The sequence below is a fragment of the Megalobrama amblycephala genome, linkage group LG2, assembly GCF_018812025.1.
Source record: "Megalobrama amblycephala isolate DHTTF-2021 linkage group LG2, ASM1881202v1, whole genome shotgun sequence".
In the NCBI taxonomy this organism is placed as follows: domain Eukaryota; kingdom Metazoa; phylum Chordata; class Actinopteri; order Cypriniformes; family Xenocyprididae; genus Megalobrama; species Megalobrama amblycephala.
The window spans coordinates 20,378,384-20,401,772 of NC_063045.1; the positions used below are offsets into that span (position 1 = coordinate 20,378,384).

General features: G+C 35.7%; 1 pseudogene; it reads left to right on the forward strand.

Annotated features, from left to right (window-relative positions):
- The first annotated feature begins 11,077 nt into the window (after window positions 1–11,077).
- LOC125262654 lies at window positions 11,078–12,805 on the forward strand (annotated as a pseudogene).
- Window positions 12,806–23,389: the final 10,584 nt, after the last annotated feature.

Consider the following 23,389-nt stretch of genomic DNA (forward strand, 5'->3'; position numbering starts at 1 on the left):
TGTGGTTTATTAGCCTCATTGATTCTCGACTTATTTGCAGGTTTAATGACAACAAAAATCCTTAATGCTACTACTACTGACAAAATGATCCAACAAAACCTCATGAATCTTGGAAGTCCATAAAAAGCTCTATTCATAAGGAAAGTCATGCAATGTAGAAGGCAAAAGGATCTTAGAGGGGTTTTCTACCTGATAATAATTGCACAAAGAATATTTATTTGGTATCTTGTAAAAACATCTATGTTCTTGTGGTCAGAGTTCAGAAACCAGTATGCTAATCTGAAGAACCTATAATGCAACAACAAGAAAAACATGTCGCTCAATTCAAAGTCTCAAACAGCCAAAAAAAAGGTTCTTGATATAGGATTCTTTGTTGGATCTAGAATGTCAAAATGAAAGGATAATTGACCGCCACATAGAGGAACATGTTGAAGAACATCTAAGATCTAACACTTTGAAGGTCTCTTAAATCTCAAATATCCTATTTTTGTGCTCAAGTTTCTTCAAAATATATTTCAAGTACCTTGAAGCCTTTCCCTTCTGATAGGTTCTTGGGAAAAGACATTGATGTTACCAAAAGTCTTGCAGGAATCTATGAGTTTCTCTTTATTTTAAGCCTTGTAGATATTTCATAGTAAAAATAATCTTGCAGATACATTTTCAGAACATGCTTAAAAACTAAAAAAAAGAGGGTATTTGCTTTAAGATACCATTTAGTATGAATATAAATGTGAGCAAAGCTTCATAGAGACACCAACTTTCTATCATGCAGGAACATTATATCCACCTTTAATCTAGTCTCTCCATCATCTAAAGAGTAAAAGCACTTTACCTTTCTTCCTTTCTCTCTCCCCGAGCTACAGCCCAGGAATTCAGGCTGTAGTGCAGAGTGTCTGTTTATGCCAGTTTTTTGCTTGAAAGACACAGAAAGAAACATAAAGAGGAGCCTGTAATTATCATTGTTGGTCCACTGTCCTGTCAGTTCGCTAGCCAGAGAGACCGGAGTGATCTTTTGGCAGCACTAGGACGAAAGATCAAAGCTGTGGACCTTTGATCAATGCTAAAACAGCCCGCAAAACGTCTCTGTGGAAAATCAGGATGGAATGCCTGAGAAAAAAAAAAGAGACAAGACCCTGGAAAGCTTGGCGAAGACATCTTCTGTCTTCTTCCATTTTTAGACAGTGGTGGCAGTTTGATTGTTCATATTTTGTGTCTTTAAAGATGGTCAAATAGTGATGAATAATGTTTTGATATAATAGATTAGAGAATTTCAAAGACAGTGAGCTTTCCAATTATATTGTTTTAAATATATATATATATATATATATACACACACACACACACACACACACACACACACACACACACACACACACACACAGTGATCAGTCATAACACTGATTATCTCTTCATCACAGCACCTGATAGTGGGTGGGATATATTAGGCAGCAAGTGAACATTTTGTCCTCAAAGTTGATATTTTAGAAGCAGGAAAAATGTAAGGATTTGAGCGAGTTTGACAAGGGCCAAATTGTGATGGCTAGGGTCTCCAAAAAAAAAGAGCATCTCCAAAACTGCAGCTCTTGTGGGGTGTTCCCAGTCTGCAGCAGTCAGTATCTATCAAAATTGATCCAATGAAGGAACAGTGGTGAACTGGCGACAGAGTCATGGGCGGCTAAGGCTGATTGATGCACGTGGGGAGTGAAGGCTGACCCGTGTGGTCCGATCCAACAGATGAGCTACTGTCAATTTGCTCAAGAAGTTAATGCTGGTTCTGATAGAAAGGTGTCAGAATAATCAGTGCATCGCAGTTTGTTGCGAATGGGGCTGCATAGCCGCAGACCGGTCAGGGTGCCGATGCTGACCCCTGTCCACTGCCGAAAGCGCCAACAGTGGGCATATGAGCATCACAACTGGACCACGGAGCAATGGAAAAAGGTGGCCTGGTCTGAGGAATCGTGTTTTCTTTTACATCACATGAATGGCCAGGTGCGTGTGCTTCAATTTCCTGGGGAACACATGGCACCAGGGTGCACTATGGGAAGAAGGCAAGCCAGTAAAGGCAGTGTGATGCTTTGGGCAATGTTCAGCTGGGAAACCTTGGGTCCTGCCATCCATGTGGATGTTACTTTGACACGTACCACCTATCTAAGCATAGTTGCAGACCATGTACACCTTTTCATGGAAACAGTATTCCCTGGTGTCTGTGGGCTCTTTCAGCATTAGAATGCGCCCTGCCACAAAGCCAAAATGGTTCATATATATGTATCAGGCATAACATTATGACCAACATCTAATATTGTGTTGGTCATTTTTGCTGCCAAAACAGCCCTGACCCATCGAGGCATGGACTCCACTAGACCCCTGAAGATGTGCTGTGGTATCCGGCACCAAGATGTTAGCAGAAGATCCTTTAAGTCCTGTAAGTTGTGAGGTGGGGCCTCCCTGGATCGGACTTTTGTTCAGCACATCCCACAGATTGGATTGAGATCTAGCGGATTTGGAGGCCAAGCCAACACCTCAAACTTGTTGTTGTGCACCTCAAACCATTCCTGAACCAGTTTTGCTTTGTGTCAGTGCAAATTATCCTGCTGAAAGAGACAACAGACACAAGGGAATACCGTTTCCATGAAAGGGTGTACATGGTCTGCAACAATGCTTAGGTGGTACGTGTCAAAGTAGCATCCACATGGATGGCAGGACCCAAGGTTTCTCAGCAGAACATTGCCCAAAGCATCACACTGCCTCCGCCAACTTGCCTTCTTCCCATAGTGCATCCTGGTGCCATGTGTTCCTCAGGTAAGCAACGCACACACACCTGGCCATCCACGTGATGTAAAAGAAAACGTGATTCATCAGACCAGGCCACCTTCTTCCACTTCTCCGTGGTCCAGTTCTGGTGCTGACATACCCACTGTTGGCCCTTTCGGCGATGGACAGGGGTCAGCATGGACACCCTGACTGGGTGCCCCATACACAACAAACTACGATGCACTGTGTATTCTGACACCTTTCTATCAGAACCAGCATTAACTTCTTATCAATGAGCCTTGGCTGCCCATGACCCTGTCACCAGTTTACCACTGTTCCTTCCTTGGACCACTTTTGATAGATACTGACCACTGCAGACCGGGAACACCCCTAACTTTGAAGACAAAATGTTCACTTGTTGCCTAATATATCCCACCCACTAACAGGTGCTGTGATAAAGAGATAATCAGTGTTATTCACTTCACCTGTCAGTGGTCATAATGGTATGCCTGATCAATGTATAATCATATTATATCATAGCAGGGGGTAACTAGACCCTGATAATCAATCCCTTGTAATCAATAACCATCTGCCACTACTTTTTTATTCAAATTGTACCATTATAGTCTTGTAAAACCGATTAAGCAGCCTTATTCTCATTCTTCTCTCCTCTTTTCTTACTACTTGAAAGAATAATGTATTTTCCATCTGTTCCATTTATAATTGATATAAAGGCCAGAAGAAAAACATATCTGCAAGATCAACATTTGCAACTAATAACCAATGTCAATCACAAAGAGCTTGCTGATTTAGAGACAAGAATATATAGAATCTAAATTCTCCTCAATTTGTAGAGGCAACTTATAGAGTTGCTTTGAAATTGATACAGTTTCATTGGCTATTCAATATTTCTTTACCTCCAAACTTCTTCTGCATTTGATTTTGGCCATCCTCTATACTTACTTTGAGGCCAATATGTTTATTACATATAGCATGATGGTTTTTTCAAGTCTGTCAGAGACCCTGGCATTACAGCATTGCATCTGTGCGAGACAGTTTAGGATGGCAGTTAAAATGAGTTGTTGCATGACTCTCGGGCTGAAAAAACACAGCTTTCAGAAACTCCTTGTCCTTTTCCTCTTGCGGTCGCTCTCTTTCTCTCAACCTTGGCAGTCACGACAAGATTCATCATAGCCTCGATTGTCATCACATTGAGGATTAGGGTGTGTTGTCTGAAACGACTGGATGTACATGAATCCTGGAGTGGTGTGCGCGCCATGTGGCCCTCGTGAACCCCACCATGCCACTGTCGCGGTATGTGCCGCCAACACAAAGTCTTTCCTGACTTCTGCGCCATTTTGGCATTCCCAGAATGCCTGTGGGCAAGCCAAACGCTGGTGAGTGGGTTGAGCAGGCTGCCATGAGGAGGGGTTGCTGTCCATTGTTTTAGTTTTTGGGCAGTTGAAGCAGACCGTATATTGGCTGCCATCCCAGTCAGCATCTTGAGGTTGTCTTTGGCTTTTGAGTGGCTGGAAAAGGTGTAAGATGGGTTGGGGTTCTTACAGTGTTAAATTTTACTTCTTATTTTTAGTAATAGTTTTTGTCTTTTGATGAAAATATCCTTTAAATTTAGTCAGTATTTTGGCTTGTGATAGTCCTGAATTTTAGCCAATTTGACTAAAATGGCATCCAGTTTTAGTTATTGAGAATAGTATTTTAGTGCATAGGCTAATTAGTCTAAAATTGAACCACATTTCAAACATTTTACATATTAGTTTAAACGTCATGTCAAACATGTCAACGTTTTAAAAAATATTAAAAACTGTGCTTGTAAAAAAAACAACAAAAAAAAAAAACTATGCTCCCAAAATAACTTTATAATGAGTAGCCTACATTATTTAAGTAGTACATTATTGCAATTTTCAATTCCTTATTCATTGTCCGTATTCTAGCGCGTTGTTAGGCTACTGAAAGAGCGTATTCGTGACATGACTTACACATTCTCGGTGCGTTCACGGCATATATCGCCCTCCGAAGGGCACTTCGGAGTGAAAACAATTATGGCCGCCATATTGAAGGGTCGTTCTGAACCGAAGTGCTCAAAACTGGTCACTTCAAATGGCCCTCGGAATGAAGGATTTCAAAGGGAACAACTGATGGACACTTTGGGCCCCCATGATCCTTTGCACAGGAAAGTTGTTTGGCGTCAAGGAATGGGTACAGGAGGTTAGGAGTTCGATTTTACCTATAAATGTGTGTATAGTATTTTTCTATACTATTGTAATATTTATAGAGTTAGATTTGGCACATTATTATGGTCAAAATGACATTGTACTTCAACAAAAATACTTTACAGCTCCCTTTATTATTCCATTCAAATGTTTTAAATACATAGAGAGAATATGGTGCGATAAACCAAAAATAAATAAATAAACAAACGTTAAACAAAAGGCACAGCTTGCACAATCTACTTCTCCTTGATTGTCTCATTAAGATGATGCAGAAGTGTGTTTTTGACCCCTACACCCTTCATCCCTTCGAAGCTCTCACTCCGGAGGGTAAACCCTTTGAAGGGATTAGGGCATAGGGATGAGCCCTTCCGAATGGAAAGCAGGGTCTGTCTGGCACGTAATTTAGTTCAAGAAAGGTTCTGTACGCATTTGCGTCATAGAAGTAAGTTATGTTACATTTATGTTTACTGATGTTCATTCACTCTTTACGCAGAGAACGCAGCTCAAACGAGTCGATTACTTGTAATGTCTTTGATAATATTAATTTACCTGTTAACAGCGGGCGTTAAAGTCCCCGTAAACCGGAAGTTGCAACCGACTTTTCTCCAGTGTTGTGATGTATTTCCAAGTGAAATGGAATATTGAATAGAGGGCAGGGTTTTATTTTAGCGCTCATCCTCTCCATCTCTCGCTCATAGCAGATTAACCGTTGGAGGGTAGTGGTTTAAAGGGGTGGTTTTTTTTTAAAAAAGCCGTATTTTTCATATATTTTACCTTTATTCTACACCTCTGTTTCCACTGTCATATTAAAGGCTCGTTTGATTTCCTGGTTCTATGATACTACTCCCTCCGAAGTATGCAATGTGCTCAGATTGGTTAGCTGGCCCACTGTATCCAGAGCCATCGTGATTCGCTGAAGCATCCGGAAACACCACGCCCCTTACCATTTGTTGTAGATTCTGGAAGCTGTCTTCCGCGCCACATACAGTGTAGAAAATATCACAGATGGGTTCTATTATCTTTTGACGCGCCGCGCCGCTCGCGTCCAGTGTACACAACTCTTCCGCTTCCACATGCTGCACCACATGGCATCGCCCACTTTGTAATCATGTTCCCAGGGGTGTGTTTTGCAGGGTTTATGATGTCACCAACCCGGGAAGAAGCTTGTTGTAGTCCAAACCGGACGTTTTTGTAGGCATTAAACTGCCATAATTTTAAAAGACAATATCTCAGTTTGCATTGAACTTTCAGCGCTGTAACTTTGCAGATACTGTTTATGCTCAAGTAGCAACATTACACACTAACTAAAGTTAAAAAAGTGAGATCTCTTTGAACCACCCCTTTAAGCGTTTAACCAAGCCGTCAAACTGAAGTCATTAGAGAAGGGGCACCGTTGCAGAGGGAAGGAGCATTTTCAGATTTTGATTAAATATTACGAAGCCATTTTTCTGTGTGGATTGACTTGCACGGATGAATTGTTCACCACAAAACTAGCAATTTGAGCTAACAAAATATATAAGGTCAATTTTGATTTCATGTGTACTTTAAGAGTTATCGTTGGGTAAATAATAATTAAAACACCTCATTAACGAACATTTTAGTCCGTAATTCCGTTGACAGGATTAACACTGGTGGGAATCCTCAACCATGCCAAGCTGCTGTTTGCGATTGTGTATGAGAAAGGTAGGCCTAAATATTCTGTCTTCTCTCACCGCGGTCTGGACTGCATATTTCTCAAAAGCTCAAACGTTGTATTTTCCCTCACTGAATGTTTAAAGTTAGGTTTTAATCAGTTTCTTTTGCTTCAATCCAACACATTTTTAAAATAAGCAATAATCATTTATTTTGGACTCTTTCCAATAGGTTAGTAGCCTAAGTATCAGACTCGCTGAGAGCACTAGCCAATACAGCTTCAATGCTCTGTCATCATTTTCTCTGACAATGAAGATAACTTGATACTAATAATGGCTGTATCAGACGCACATGGTGGTTCCATCTGGTTTGTCTGAACTTCTTTCTTCTTCTTTTAATGTTATTGAGTGTACTAATAGCATATAAAAATAAATCATATTCACCAGACATTTGTGCACAATAATACGGAATCGGCATCAAAGAAGCATTCCGTATGAAAGGCATGCTGAACGCAGTTTGTCCCGTATTCTCAGGCATGCGTTCTAATTTGAGAATGAATCATTCCTTTAATTGAGACAAATTTGGACTCCTCTGCCAGCTTCACAGCGAGCGGGTATCACGTTAACGGCAAATCCCTTTCACTGTTCGCGTTTTGATTTCAACTACGCAAGAAAACGTGGAATCTCTAAGGGAAGACGTGATCAAAAGGGAAGACGTCTTTCACTATTGCTAAGATTGTTAAAGCTGCTGTCCGCGATTTTTGGCCCTCTAGCGATTAATAAACAGAACTGCACGCGTCTTGCGGAGGAACATTCTAGCCGGAGCTACTTTTCTCCGTGTATGTCTATGGCGAGTCATGCAGTTACTGTGATACTCTGCGGCGGGTCCTACCAGTCCGGTCTGAAATAATCTGAATATAAACACTTATTATAAGTGTACCATAATGATTCAGGATAAGACAAAAACATTTTGTCTTTCATGTTGTATATTCTCATTATATAATTTTTGTAAATTTTTAACACAAAAAAAGTTGGCTCCAGACCCGCCATGGCCGCCTGAACTCTTGGACCCACCCTGGAGACCTCCGTTCCTGTCCGCTCCTCTCCCTGCACCTGCGTGAGGTCTCCAGGGCACCCACCCCCCCCTCCCCGGTTGTTCCATCTACAGCGCGAGGCCACGCCTACCAGGAGGGGGAGGTAATGTCACAGTTCCCTCTGTTCCTGGACTCCATTACCCATAATCCTCCGTATTTCATCACCTGCACTCACTTCCTCGTCATCTCCCCATCAGCACTCATCACCTGCACCTGGACTTGATCATCTGCACTCCCTTTATAATGGACTCACTCCCTTCACTCCTTGCCTGTTCTTGTTGTTGTGTAAACGTGTGTTGGTTGTATCTATTCTCCTTCATATGATTAAATACCCTGTTTTGTAGAAGTTCGTGTTTGCAACCTCAACTTAACACCCTGTAATCTGACTCCAATTCTCAGGTGAAAATTGTAATTCTGACCCCCTCCCCCTTTCTACAAAATATTGGATTACTTAGTAAATATACATCCATTACATTTAATATTTTGGCTTTCTTCTTGATTTATGTTTGTCTTTCTTCAGAAAAAAATTTGAGCAGGGAAAGTTTCTGAAATTTGGTTGATTTTGACATGAAATTACTCAAATGTGTTTATGTCTGAGAAACTTTTATACATCTTTTATACACATACTTAACTGCAGATCCTGAAATGACATGCACTGTATGGTATAATACAAATATTTTGAGTGTCCCTTTTTCTGTCCCTTTTCTGTTTTTCCTTTCCTGAAGTTTCTATCTTTTTAAGTTTCTAAGTCTCTATGTCACTACTAGTATAAAACCTTTCATGCGTGAATTATGACAACCTCAGTCAGGGTTTTTTTTTTTCCCCTGTGTGTTTTTATATCTCTTAGGACATGAAAAACAAACATTTTTTTTTTGACATTTTTTTCAGATGTCCACTTGAGTAGTAGGTGTTTTATGTTTACACTGAAGAGATACTGTATAGAGATACATTAGAGTAATAAAACATTAATACTGTCTGTATTTAACAAACCAACGAATAAAATACAAAATCATGTGAAAAGTATAATATATACAGTGGGTACGGAAAGTATTCAGACCCCCTTAAATTTTTCACTCTTTGTTATATTGCAGCCATTTGCTAAAATCATTTTTTTCCTCATTAATGTACACACAGCACCCCATATTGACAGAAAAACACAGAATTGTTGACATTTCTGCAGATTTATTAAAAAAGAAAAACTGAAATATCACATGGTCCTAAGTATTCAGACCCTTTGCTGTGACACTCATATATTTAACTCAGGTGCTGTCCATTTCTTCTGATCATCCTTGAGATGGTTCTACACCTTCATTTGAGTCTAGCTGTGTTTGATTATACTGATTGGACTTGATTAGGAAAGCCACACACCTGTCTATATAAGACCTTACAGCTCACAGTGCATGTCAGAGCAAATGAGAATCATGAGGTCAAAGGAACTGCCTGAAGAGCTCAGAGACAGAATTGTGGCAAGGCACAGATCTGGCCAAGGTTACAAAAAAATTTCTGCTGCACCTAAGGTTCCTAAGAGCACCGTGGCCTCCATAATCCTTAAATGGAAGACCTTTGGGACGACCAGAACCCTTCCCCATCCGCTTGATGACGCCAAGTTTTAGAGCAGAATCTTGGGACATGTGGTCTCCACCTCAACGCACGGTGCAAAAGAATAGGGATTGGAGTCGGGAAGAACTCGTGTTCATGGATGTGATTATTAATGTTACTGTAGTATGAACCAGAGCAGGACCGAGTGTTGTGGGAGCTGAACGAGGCCGCTGGAGCGATTGCGCAACACACGCCTCACAAGCAGCGGAACTTTTATTATGCCACAGTTGCCGGCGCTGCTTCTGATTTTCTGGTCATGAGTATGAGGTAACACAGCTCTGTTTATTATATTAGATGAGAGTGTTGAAAATTATGTTATAACGTTACTCTGTGCGGTTGTTCGGTTTTAGAATATCATATTAAATGCTAGATGGCTTGTGTTGATAAATGGTATGCAATTCATTTTAAAATATATTGTATGATGGAGAAAATGCTGTATAACTGTTACTAAAAATAAAGCTGCATCTGATTATGCTATGTTAGCTATTGACAAAATAGTATTTTTCTCTGAGGCATGGTAAACCATGGTACTCTCAAAAAATCAAGAAAATTAGATTTAAACAATAAGACCAAACGTGTTGAGCTATATAACAATTAGTTTTCTGTCTATAAATGTAGGCCTATCAAAACAATTGTTCCCTTGTCTATTAAAACATGTAAATATAAAAGTGTCTTTGGTGTTTCCATGGTTTCTACAAAATAAAACCGGAAACCAAGGGTAACGCGGGTATGACGCAATTGACAGGTCACTCCTCACACGTCCCGGAGCTTTCGTTAAAATGGCAAATTTCTCACGATTTACAAATAGTTGGAAACATTTGGGATATTGTAAGTACTGAAGTGAACAAAATATATAACACTGGCCTAGTGGTTTTTTTTATATTTTACTGCAAAATATTACATATTGCACCTTTAAACCATATAAAAGACACAGTATGCTGTCCACTTATATATCAGATACTTCAAACTTATACTACACTAGTAATGAAATACAGTATATTAGTATAATGAATATATTATTGCATCCATAATGACGTTTTTGTAACTTTTTAAGGCATTTTCATGGGTTGGCAAAGCCAAAACTCACATCAGATGTGTTTATAGAGGCCTCTTCTGACAGAAAGTGTGTATTACAACATAAAGACCACGCTATGAAATTGTGCCCCCTGTAGGATTATGTGTGGAAATTAAACTTGTGCTGCATCCTAATCAGGGGTCCATCAGGCAACTGGATATGAATATCTCTGCAATTCAAAGCATCCTAATGTGTAATGTGAAGCAAAACCTCACTCCAGACCTTACATGGTTTCTGTCCAAGCAAAGGAGCAACATATCTGTGGTGGAGCATCCAAACTATACCAATAAACTGTAATTACTACATGAAATTCACTTGTGAATGAAATTCACAATAAATATGTACGGAAGAGGATTAGGGCCAAGCAATAATAAAAAATTAAAACCATCTCGAGATTAAAGTTGTTAAATTTCGAGAAAAAAGTCGAAATAAAATGTTGAGAATAAACTCATTAAATTACGAGAAAAATGTCGTTAAATTTAGAGAAAAATGTCGAGATAAAATGTTGAGAATAAACTCATTAAATTACAAGAAAAAAGTCGTTAAATTTGAGAGAAAAGTCGAGATAAAATGTTGAGAATAAAGTCATAATTTAATGAGTTTATTCTCAACATTTTATCTCAACTTTTTTCTCAAAATTTAATGAGTTTTTTTATCGTAATTTAACGAGTGACACCAGTGACATTATTGGTGCTTGACAGAAGAGGTGCTTACTGAGTTTTGGACACAAGACCACAAGGATTAGCAAGAAATGACTCAAGGTGTTACTGACATCGCAAAGTGAGAAACAGAGTCTCCACCCACTCAAACATTTATACTCTGCTTCTTCTGAAGACACTCAGTGTTCGTCGTCTTCATCATGACCATCATCATATCTCTGCTCCTGCTGGCCTCTCTGCTGCCACACCTGAACTTCACTGGTGAGACTGATTATATAACAGCATGTTATACTGGTTTCTAAGAAAAATGAATTGGTATGTGCTGAATAAGTTACTGATATCACCTCTTTCAGCTCATGTGGATATAGTGAATGGCAAGGAAGCCAAACCCCACTCTAGACCTTATATGGTTTCTCTTCAGAAAAACTCTCAACACATCTGCGGTGGATTCCTCATTTCTGATGAGTTTGTGTTGACTGCCGCACATTGCAGAAACAAGTAAGACTGTACTTTTGTCTGTGCTACAATCATGAATTTTCAATTTAAATTGCATTTATTTGTATAGTGCTTTTCACAATACATATGGTTTCAAAGGCGTTTACAGAAAAAAAATCACATTTCTACATTACAATTTAGAGTAATCTGTTATCAGCAGTGACTGTGTCCAAGTAATGTCCATATGTCTTAAAATGTGCTAAAATAATACAAATAATGCAGTTAGCTAACATCATGTATTCAGTTAGGCAGAAACAATGATCTCATTAAAGCAATTATTACAAGTTGTGATCATGATTACAATATATAGAATACAATAGAATACATCTAAAATCTTCGTAAGAAGATTAAAACTAAAATCTTATTTAAATGGTTTCATCATTCCTTCACAATCTTTCCTGAAAGAATAAAGAAACCTAAAAGCTGAAGTTAAGATTAATGTTTCTGTAAACAGAACAGAAGAGCTGACAGTTGTGGTTGGTGCACATGACTTACGAAAAAGGAATGAAGGAGCTGTCCGTATTGAAGTCCTACTACAGACATCTGGATTACAGTGAATAACCTTTTTGAAATGACACCATGCATTTGAGGGTAACGGACTGCATACCAGTTCTTCAAAATGATACCCAATCATTTAAACACATGCCTATTAACACTAATTTTGTTTTTGGATTGCAGCTAGAGAAAAAAGTCGAAAATAATAAAAATGTCAAATGGATTTCCATACCAAAGACAAAAGGAGACATTGATGCAGATTCTGATTGCAGTGTTGCAGGCTGGGGACGTTTATCAACTAATGGCACTTCAAGCCCAGTTCTAATGGAAACGAACGTGAAGATCATGAATAACAAAATATGTGAAAATATTTGGAAATGGACTTTCTCAGCTGCACAAATGATGTGTGTATATGGCAAAGGAGGAACCTGTAAGGTATGTAAAAAAAATTAACAATTGAATAATGATAATATTAGTAATTAACACAACAGAACAATAAATAAACAAATTATTATTTCAGTTTATATAACACTTTACAATGAATGAAGTCGTCTAAATGTGCTGAAGAGAGAAAGGTGATAACTGGCATTTTAGTGACGCACTGATTCTTGACTTTTAACAGGGGGATTCAGGAGGTCCTTTGGTTTGTGGAGACGCTGCCGTTGGGATCACGTCTTTTGAATATGAATATCTCTGCAATTCACCTGACTATCCTAATGTGTATACTAAGATTTCAGCATTTCTTCAATGGATCGAAAATATAATTGAAAAATAATAATTGACTTTATAATAATAAAAAAGATGTGTAGTACTAGTGCTTAATCAAAAATGTTTCCAAATGTTTCAGATTTTTCCCACATCTTGTTCTAATAAAGTATCATGTTTTAAGAACAATAAGTCAAATGGTCCTCAATGTTACAACCTCATAAAATTGCAGTAACATCCTGTCTAGATGCATTATGCAAACAAAATATAATTTTTCTTCCACACATTTATTTCCTGAGCTCCCATAAAGTTAATCGAGAGGGAAGGTATTTGTACTGCACTTGTGCACACCTTACTTCTGCAGTTTGAGAACAATATCACAGACCTTAACATACGTTTTGTAGCCATTATACATTTTATTTTTGATCTGGAGTTTCAATGATTAATAATAACCCTTGTGAAAAAAAAGTGCACTTTAGTATACTTTTATAAAGTGTACTTATTGCAAAAATAATATACTTTAAAAGAACACACTTAAGTGTGAATTAAATGTAATGTTTTCATCGCTTAAGTGCATTATATCTGTACTTAATTTCAAATATATCACATATTAAGTTCATATTAAATGCAATAAGTTGAACTTAAGAGTGATTTTTTTGAACAACTTAAGTGGTACTTTAATACAACTTTATGACAACCTTCGTAATTGCTTCTAGTACCTTTAAAATATAGTTGAAGTGCACTGCCCAATGCACTAACAAGCAATTAATGTGAACTAAAATATATTTTAATATCAGATATCAATACACTTAAGTGTGAATTAAATGTAATGTTTCATCCGCTTAAGTGCAATCTATTTGTAATCAATTTCAAATATATCACAGATTAAGTTAATATTAAATGCAATAAGTTGAACTTTTGAGTGATTTTTTTGAACAACTTAAGTGGTACTTTAATACAACTTTATGACAACCTTCGTAATTGCTTCTAGTACCTTTAAAATATAGTTAAAGTGCACTGCCCAATGTACTAACAAGCAATTAATGTGAACTAAAATATATTTTAATATCAGTTATCAATACACTTAAGTGTGAATTAAATGTAATGTTTTCAGTGCATTCTATTTGTAATTAATTTCAAATATATCACAGATTAAGTTCATATTAAATGCAATAAGTTGAACTTCTGAGTGATTTTTTTTAAAGCACTTAAGTAGGACTTTAATACAATTTTTTATGTACTTCAAAATATGGTAAAAGTATACTTCCGAATGTACTGACAAGCAATTAATGCGAACTTAAATATACTTTAATGTAATTTACATGTACACTATTATATAATTTAATACATTTGTAATTACATTTTTTGTACATATAATAATGAAGTTACAATTTAGTATATTTCAAAATATTACAATCAACACAAATGCAAATTGAAACCCTCTACATTTACTGACAAAATAATCTCTAAAACAAATGCACAAAAACCTTTTTGTTGATGCACAAGAAAAACCCAAGAAACACTATACACAATCACAAACAATTACAACACTTTAACTCTCATTTAGAAAGAGTCTGGAGGACAGTGAGGCTTATATGCACTATAATTTTCTCCATCACATACAAAGGTACCTAAACCTACCATCACAATCTTTCTGCATTTTTACATTTTCAGATAAAATCATTCTGTATAAGATGATAAATAAGATAACACCCATGAATTAATACAAACAAAATGTAAAGAAAAGAAAAGATTCAAAACTTTGGGTAACACTGTACAATAATTTTCTATTAGTTAACTACTTTAGTTAACATGAACTATGAATGAAAAATACTTTAAGCATTTATAAATCCTAGTTAATATTACGTATGCATTATTAAAATCAAAAGTTGCACATGTTAATAGATAATGCACTGTAAACTAACATGAACAATAACTATACATTTTATTAACTTGAGAAAATTTTTTTTTTATTGCCTAATGTTAACAAATATTGATAAATACTGTAAAAAAAAGTCAATGCACATAGTTAGATAATGTTATCTAATATATTAATTGATGTTAACAAGCGAGACCTTTTGTATAGTGTTACCTTTTGTAAACCTTGTTACTTATAAGCTCTGCAACCCTTACTAGCACAAACATTAAACAGGACAAAAAGGTTTCTTCTAAAATCTTACTCCAGCATTACAGTGAATGTAATTTTGAAAAGAAAAAACAAAACAAACAAAAAAACAATGAATTCCAAAGGCACAAAAACAAGAAAACCAAAATTGTCTGTCACCACCTTTTTTTAAGTTGTATGAAAAAGTGCTGTTTATGTCAATGTCCCAGAAGCTCTTCATCGGCAGAAAACCTCAAATGTCCATGAAGCTGCGAACCACCTCTACACAGTATGCATAAATGAACATGTTCCAAAGAGGCAAGAAAGTAAAAAAAATAAATACCTGGAGGAAAAAACAAAACAAAAAAGAAGTAAGAGTCAGTCCATTATTATAATTGGTTCAATCGAATGAAATCAATAGATATAGATATATATACAGAACTCCAAAGTTTATATCCACCTTTGTAGGTTTGAAAATAATAAAAACCCATTTGGTATTCCCTAAAGGCAAAGAGTTGCTGATAGTGATTGAAGCCTGTGGCCAAGATGTTTACTGTGTACTGATAATTTCCTCCACTTTAATACCAGTTGCAGTGTGAAATAAATATGAATGAACATCTGAAGGTGTGTTACAACATACAGTACAACTGACCCATAAGTTGTCACATTTAATCGCTCAATCAGTGTTTCAACGCGTGGAAAGACGTCAATGAAACAGCTTGTAAACAATGTCATGTAACGTCACATTTACTTCAGAAAAATCATATTCAGCATAAACTCATTAGTCAGCTATAGAGAGGAGCATTCTGCTAATTATATGCACCACGTTACATATTCATTATAATTTTATTTTAAATATTTTTTTTTATAATTAATTTATGTATTTAATGTTTGAATACATAATTTATGACAGCTACAATTTAAATTTTTATATTTCAAAAAACAATTTAGAGTAGAAATATGATTATGTAATTCTAAAGTTTACATAATCATAACTTTATTATAAAACAAACAAATCATACAAATTAGCATTGTATTTGTTTCTTTATTTAGTACTTCCCTGATGAAGCAGTTTATTCTGCAAGGTGTAAGTAAACTTTTGACCGCAACTGCATCACCCAAGATGAATTACCTCAGTCATCAGGACAACACTGTTGTAGAATCCTGGGAGAAGCTCCTTCACATTTCCCACAAACACCAGGATTCCAGTGACCACACCATCTTCACTGACACTGGCCTTTCAAAATAGAGAACATTTTTATAAACATTTTTATTCCTACTTTACAAGGAATTAAACATAACTTTATCAATTACACAAATATAGATAAATAACCCAAGGCCCAAGCAAATTGAGGGGTTTTGCTTTGAAAATAATTATATAATAATATCATTATATGTAAATATAAATATATAATGATTAGATGGGGATTTGTAAGTGCACAGGTGAGAATTTATTACTTGCAAACAGAAAAGATTCAAAGCATTTAAAAGCTATAAGGACAGTTGATGGCAGTGTTTTAGCTTGTAGTGTGTGATCAGGGTGGCTGAATTAATGGAAAAACATGGAACATCACCTCATCAATACAGGTCTTTGATTCCACACAGCTTGCACTGTATCTCCAATAACAAATCTGTACTGATCCTACAAAATTAATATATAAAACAACAGATAAGCACAAAAATATTACATATTACAAACACAAACAGTAATTGAACAAATAACTTTTCAAATGCAAAAAGAAAAATAGATTATAAGCATTACTGGTGGTTATAATAGCGATTAAATGTATATAATTGTCTTTAAATGTTACAAGATCAGATCTTTGAATTTAGTTCTGCAAATTTAACTTAAAGTCATTTAAAATGATTTAAAAAGTCAGAGTTCAATTAAAATATTATATTTTCAGCAGCCAAATTCTTTGAACACGCCCACACACGCGACCACGTTCATATTGTATAAGAAATTACTATAATGCAATCATAAATAAATTACAGGAAACATGATTAATTCACCTCCATATTGCGATTAAACTAAATAAGTTACACTCATAAGAACTGCTAGGCTATGTTCCGGTGAAAAAATAAAAATGAAGAGAGCATATATCAATATCAAGATACTTACTTATTTGTAATCCATAACGTCTCATCTGTAGTCATCCAAACGTGCGCTCCTTTGTTTTCTTCTTTGATCAGCAAAGTTTCCTCACGCATCGCGATCACAGAAAGATGGCTGAAGGTGCATTTTTCAAACTCTGGTGAAGTAATGCGCCGTCATGACGTAGTATTTTGGCGCATGCGCATGATTAAATTTGTTCAAGTTGGAAGTTTTTCTAATTCATTGTTGTAGTTAGATTGTAAGTTTACAGAACTTGACTCATTCACCTAACTGAAATTCATTTTATAGTTTAGTCTGATTAAAATTAAATGTATTTTAACTGAATATGAATTCAAATTATTTTTTAGATCTGTTAAACTTTTGCTTGCAATTAAATAGGTTTAATCAACTTAGAACAACAATGATATTATAAGTATTATACAGATATGTAAAGTACAGCACTGTTGCATTAAGTATCACAAATACAGCACTCCGTAAAAAAAAAAAAAAAAAAAAAAAAAAAAAAACATTTTATGTCAAATATTATGTAGAAAACTGACACTAGTCGAGTTTAGAGCAGGAGCTGGTGATAAAAATTTCAACAATAAGTTGTACAGGATTATACACTGTATAAGCAAGTGTTTTGAAATTCAGAAAAATAAATTTCAAGTGTATTAATGCACACAGTATTTATTAAAGACTAAGCACATTTAAAATACATTAACAAATGTCATCTTGGACAACACACTTAAGTTGAAATTAAAATAAATTATTTTTCATGTGCTTTAATATATAAGTCAATACATCAGAATAAGTTTACTTATTTAAAACACTATAAAGTCATAATTAGGTAAAAATTAAGTGCATTTTTAAAAAGTGCTCTTAAGCATGTTTAGAAATATTGTCATGAAAGTGTACTTTCTTCAAGTACAACTTAATAAGTCATTATTACAAAGTGCATTTTTAAAAAAGTGTTAATAAATATTGTCATTTAAGTGTACTTTCTTTAAGTACAACTTAATAAGTCATTATTACAAAGTGCATTTTTAAAAAAGTGTTAATAAATATTGTCATTTAAGTGTACTTTCTTTAAGTACAACTTAATAAGTCATTATTACAAAGTGCATTTTTAAAAAGTGCACTCAAGCGTGTTAGTAAATATTGTCATTTAAGTGTACTTTCTTTAAGTACAGCTTAATTTGACATTATTACAAAGGGCATTTTTAAAAAGTGCACTCGAGCATATTAATAAATATTGTCATTAAAGTGTACTTTCTTTAAGTAAAACTTAATTTGACATTATTACAAAGTGCATTTTTAAAAAGTGCACTTAAGCATGATAATAAATATTGTCATTAAAGTGTACTTTTTTAAAGTACAACTTAATAAATCATTATTACAAAGTGCATTTTTAAAAAGTGCACTCAAGTGTGTTAATAAACATTGTCATTAAAGTTTACTTTCTGTAAGTACAATTAATAAGTCATTATTACAAAGTGTATTTTTCATGTGCTTTAATATATAAGTCACTGATGTTAATAAGCAGAATCATTGAAGGAAAGAGAGAAAAAAAGGTGTTAATTAATGTTTTATAGAATGTTTCATTTCAAGCCACCATGAAAGAGGTCAGTGTTTGCTTTAGTTGGGCTCTTGACTCTTTACCTTTTATTATTATTAATTATTCTCTGGCTGCTCTTTGTGTTTGTAAAGCACATTTGTTATGGTCAGAAAAAATATGATCTGTTCACAATATAATTTGATGATGATATAATCATCATGTGATGGCCTGATGTCGTTTAGAGTCTAAATCTCTGACCGTGTGCTTGATGTGTAGCTTTAGTATTAATGATTGTAGTCCTGTGATGTTACAGCTGGAGATCCAACAATAGTATGACCTTTTTTTCTTTTTTAAGAATAATACATTATGCACTGAAGCTTCAGTGTTTAAATACACACAGACATCAAGAATCAGCAGGGACGTGCACAGGGGGGTTGCTCAGGTTGCCCGGGCAACTGCCCATATGCCCTTCTCGACTCACGTTGCCCTTCCGAGGTGGGAAAAAATAAATAAAAATATCTTACAATGGATACAGAATTTCACGTAGGCCTAGATTAAAAAAAACAAATCGCAAAGCCTCGTTCACTTCCATATTCGGGCACCCGTCCGAAAGTGAAAGTCAGTAGGGGAAGGGCAAACTCTGTTTATGTGGCTGCAGCGCTGCACGCGACCGGCACCTGAGCTGAGCCTGCATGAACGGCACTAGAAGGAGATTGTCGGGTGAGACGACTTAACGTTGTCGGAAAGGTGAGTAAGGTTATAATCTTTAACGAAAACGAACGAAAAAAACGAAAAATAGGTGGGAAAAAACTTCGTCGTTAACTGAAATAAAAATAAAAACGAGGCATTACAAAAAAAAAAAAAAAAAAAAAAACGATAACTAACCAAAACTGTAATGTGTGTTTGGCAAAACTAACTAAAATAAAATTATAGATTAAATGTCCTTAGTTTTCGTCTTTGTCAGTGTCTTTCATAGAGCAAAAGTTCAGCTGCATTTCATTTCCCTGCGTCTCTCACTCACGCGTCTCTCTCACATACTCGCGCGCGCACAGCCCCTCCCCTCCGTGCACACCGCTCGCGCCTCCGTGAGAACGAGTGTTGGAAGCAAGTTCGCGAAAGGTTGGTATCTCGTGAAAACCTTTACACAAATACACATTAAAAAGTGGTATAAAAATATTTTTAATTCTGAATATAATTTTGTCAGTGCGTTAATGTCGACCCGAGAAGCGATTGCTACTTTAGAAAGTTAACTAGACGCAAGTTTGAGGTAAAATGCACTTGGGTTGTCGATGTCAAAACACTATTTAAGCTGTGATTCAAGTAAGGAATAATTGACGACGGGCCGTTGAATTATTAGAAAAATAATGCACACCTGAAGTGGTGATTCGGTCACGACTCGAAGCGGAGTCAATTATTCCGCTTATACCACAGTTACCACACCTCAAAACATCGATCCGATGATATATTTAAAGGGATTCGTTCGGTTTCTGTACTTAATCGCTATTGTGGGTAGGACTATTTCTTCCTCATCTCATGTTATTCTCAGTCCTTCATATAGCCCGTGATTTTTTTTTTTTTTGGGGGGGGGGGGGGGGGGGTGTTGCCCTTTTTTTTTAGGTCAGAGCAACTGCCCCTCAAAATTCCTGTGCATGTCCCTGAGAATCAGCATATGATTCTCAAGAACGGTGAAAATAAATAAATACAAAATACTGACAAACAGATCAACTCTGAACATCACAAAACAAGCTACTGTCACAACAAAACAACAGAAAAATAAAAGCAAACATGATCAATCTACGAAAATTACAGGACAATTCAGCTGCATAATTTATTCATGCAGCAATGCATGATGGGAGCCATGGATGAGTTTTGATTGGTGGCTCCCATCATGCACTGCAACATGAAGCACTTTGTTTGATTGTCACCATTGTTGAGGGACATATGCTGATTCTTGATGTCTGTGTGTTTAAAAAAAAAACCTTCAGATTATAAAAGCTCTGCTGGATCTCAAGCGGTAACAGATTTACTATAAAGAAATAATGTAATATCTATATCATCAGTTAATACTGGATATCACCAATGAATCTGGCCATTTCACAACGATAAAACACAACTATTATGACCATGCTTCCCAAAGCATTGTGAACCTAAATTGATCAACTTTGGCTCACTGCACTTTTGGGAAACACAGTTCAGATCATAGTTTCTCTGACCATAACAAATGTACTCTACAAACACAAAGTTGGAGCAGCCAGAGATAAACTAACGTGAATAAATAAGTCAAGAGCCCAACTAAAGGAAATGCTTTTCACCATCATGGTGACTTCAAACTAAACTTTCATTATAACATTAACATCTAAACATCTGTTAATTCTCAGTAAGAACTTTTGTCGATGTATTACAGAAATAAAATCAAACTGGTTAATAATAAGTGTAATAATGTTTAATAGCTGGAAGTCAGTTGTAGTTGTTGTGTCTCTCTCTTTTTCTGTTTCTTCAGCGATTCTGCTTATTAACATCAGTTGTCACCACTAATTGTCAATCATCACTCAATCATCAATCAATTATCTCATTAACTTTAAAGGTGCCCTCGAATGAAAAATTGAATTTATCTTGGCATAGTCAAATAACAAGAGTTCAGTACATGGAAATGACATACAGTGAGTCTCAAACTCCATTGTTTCCCCCTTCTTATATAAATCTCATTTGTTTAAAAGACCTCAGAAGAACAGGCGAATCTCAACATAACACCGACTGTTACGTAACAGTCAGGATCATTAATATGTACGCCCCCAATATTTGCATATGCCAGCCCATGTTCCCAACATTATGAAAGGCATTAGACAAGGGCAGCCAGTATTAATGTCTGGATCTGCACAGGTGAATCAACAGACTAGGTAAGCAAGCAAGAACAATAGCGAAAAATGGCAGATGGAGCAATAATAACTGACATGATTCATGATATCATGATATTTTTAGTGATATTTGTAAATTGTCTTTCTAAATGTTTCGTTAGCATGTTGCTAATGTACTGTTAAATGTGGTTAAAGTTACCATCGTTTCTTACTGTATTCACGGAGACAAGAGCCGTCGCTATTTTCATTTTTAAACACTTGCAGTCTGTATAATTAATAAACACAACTTCATTCTTTATAAATCTCTCCAACAGTGTAGCATTAGCCGTTAGCCACGGAGCACAGCCTCAAATTCATTCAGAATCAATGTAAACAATATAACAATATACAATACTCACATAATCCGACACATGCATGACGAACACTTTGTAAAGATCCATTTGAGGGTTATTTTAGCTGTGTGAACTTTGTTTATGCACTGTTCAAGGCAAGCGCGAGCTCCGTGGGCGTGGAGCAGGAGAATTAAAGGGCCAGTAGCCCTGAATCGGCTCATTTGTAATGATGCCCCAAAATAGGCAGTTAAAAAAATGAATTTAAAAAAATCTATGGGGTATTTTGAGCTGAAACTTCACAGACACATTCAGGGGACACCTTAGACTTATATTACATCTTTTTAAAAAAAGTTCTAGGGCACCTTTAACACTGCTTCAGTGTTACTTTTTAACACCCGGCAAGATGGACTCATATGGAATGTTTAAAAATGTGTTTAAAATGTTGTAAAATTTGAAAATGAAAAGGATTTAATAAATTCTGGTTTTAATTCAGCGTGTGTGTAAAATATATATATCTCATTATAGTCAACGATTGTACGCTGTCAAAGCCAATTTTGTACCCTTTTTGAAGGGTCAATTTTTGTACTGTTAAATAAAGGTACAAATCACAAGGGTACAAATTTGTACCTTTGTACCATTGTACCCCTAAAGGTATAATTATGTACTTTGTTTTCTGAGAGTGAAAGGCAATCCAGTTTACTTGTTAAAACCATGCAAACCGATTGCCTTAAAAAACAAGTACGTGTTACTCATTTGAGTAACGCTTACTTGGTTTTTTTTAAGGCAATCAGTTTGCATGGTTTTAACAAGTAAACTGGATTGCCTTTGAAGTAAAGTAAACTCGGTAATTCCAAGTTGTATGCAGAAAACATCACCTCAGCACAACTTGCATAAATGAGTTAGGAATACTCACAAAGTGTATTTTACTTGAAATGATTTAGTTGTTTAAAATAATAATTCTGAGTAGTTTATACTTAGACAAGTAGGCTACATCTAATCTTAATCATCTCTGATTAAGTATACGATACAAATTTGTTTTAAAGTAATTTAAACCTTGTGTTTATTGTCTGTGTTTGTGCTTTTAGACAAGCATCATTCCAATCTGTCCCATCTATGTCTTCTTGTACATCCATTTTCCAAGGATTTAATTGAATAATCGAATGTTGATTCAGAAATATATTTAATCATTATGTAATATTACATAGATACACGCCCATTCCCTTCTAAATTTCCTTATTTCCTCTAATTTTGATAAAGGTATCTATTAAAGTCTATCAGAACAACTGAATATTATTTCGTTTGACATCCATTCAACCTTCATCTACATCTGCAGTTCCCTCAACTCAACACCAGAGGCCAACATCCCCACTTTTCTAAATCAGACTTCTAAATGGACAATTTTACACTTCCATTGTTCTCAGAAGCAAAAGTTGTCATGGGTCAACTTATATACTATAGTTGTGAAAAGAAGATGACAGCAACTATAATTTTTGTACTGCCATTTGCTCTAATAGCAAAAGAAAATAGCCATGTTAGTGAAAACAGCCATGATAGTGTTTCCATGACTTTTCAAAGTGAGTTGCATTAGAAAAACACACTCACAACAGCGTTCATTTGTAATTTACTGCCAAGGAAATATAACAGCGAGTAAAGCGTTATAGATCTATATTCATTAAAAAAAAAAAAAAAAAAAGAAAAAAAAGAAAATAT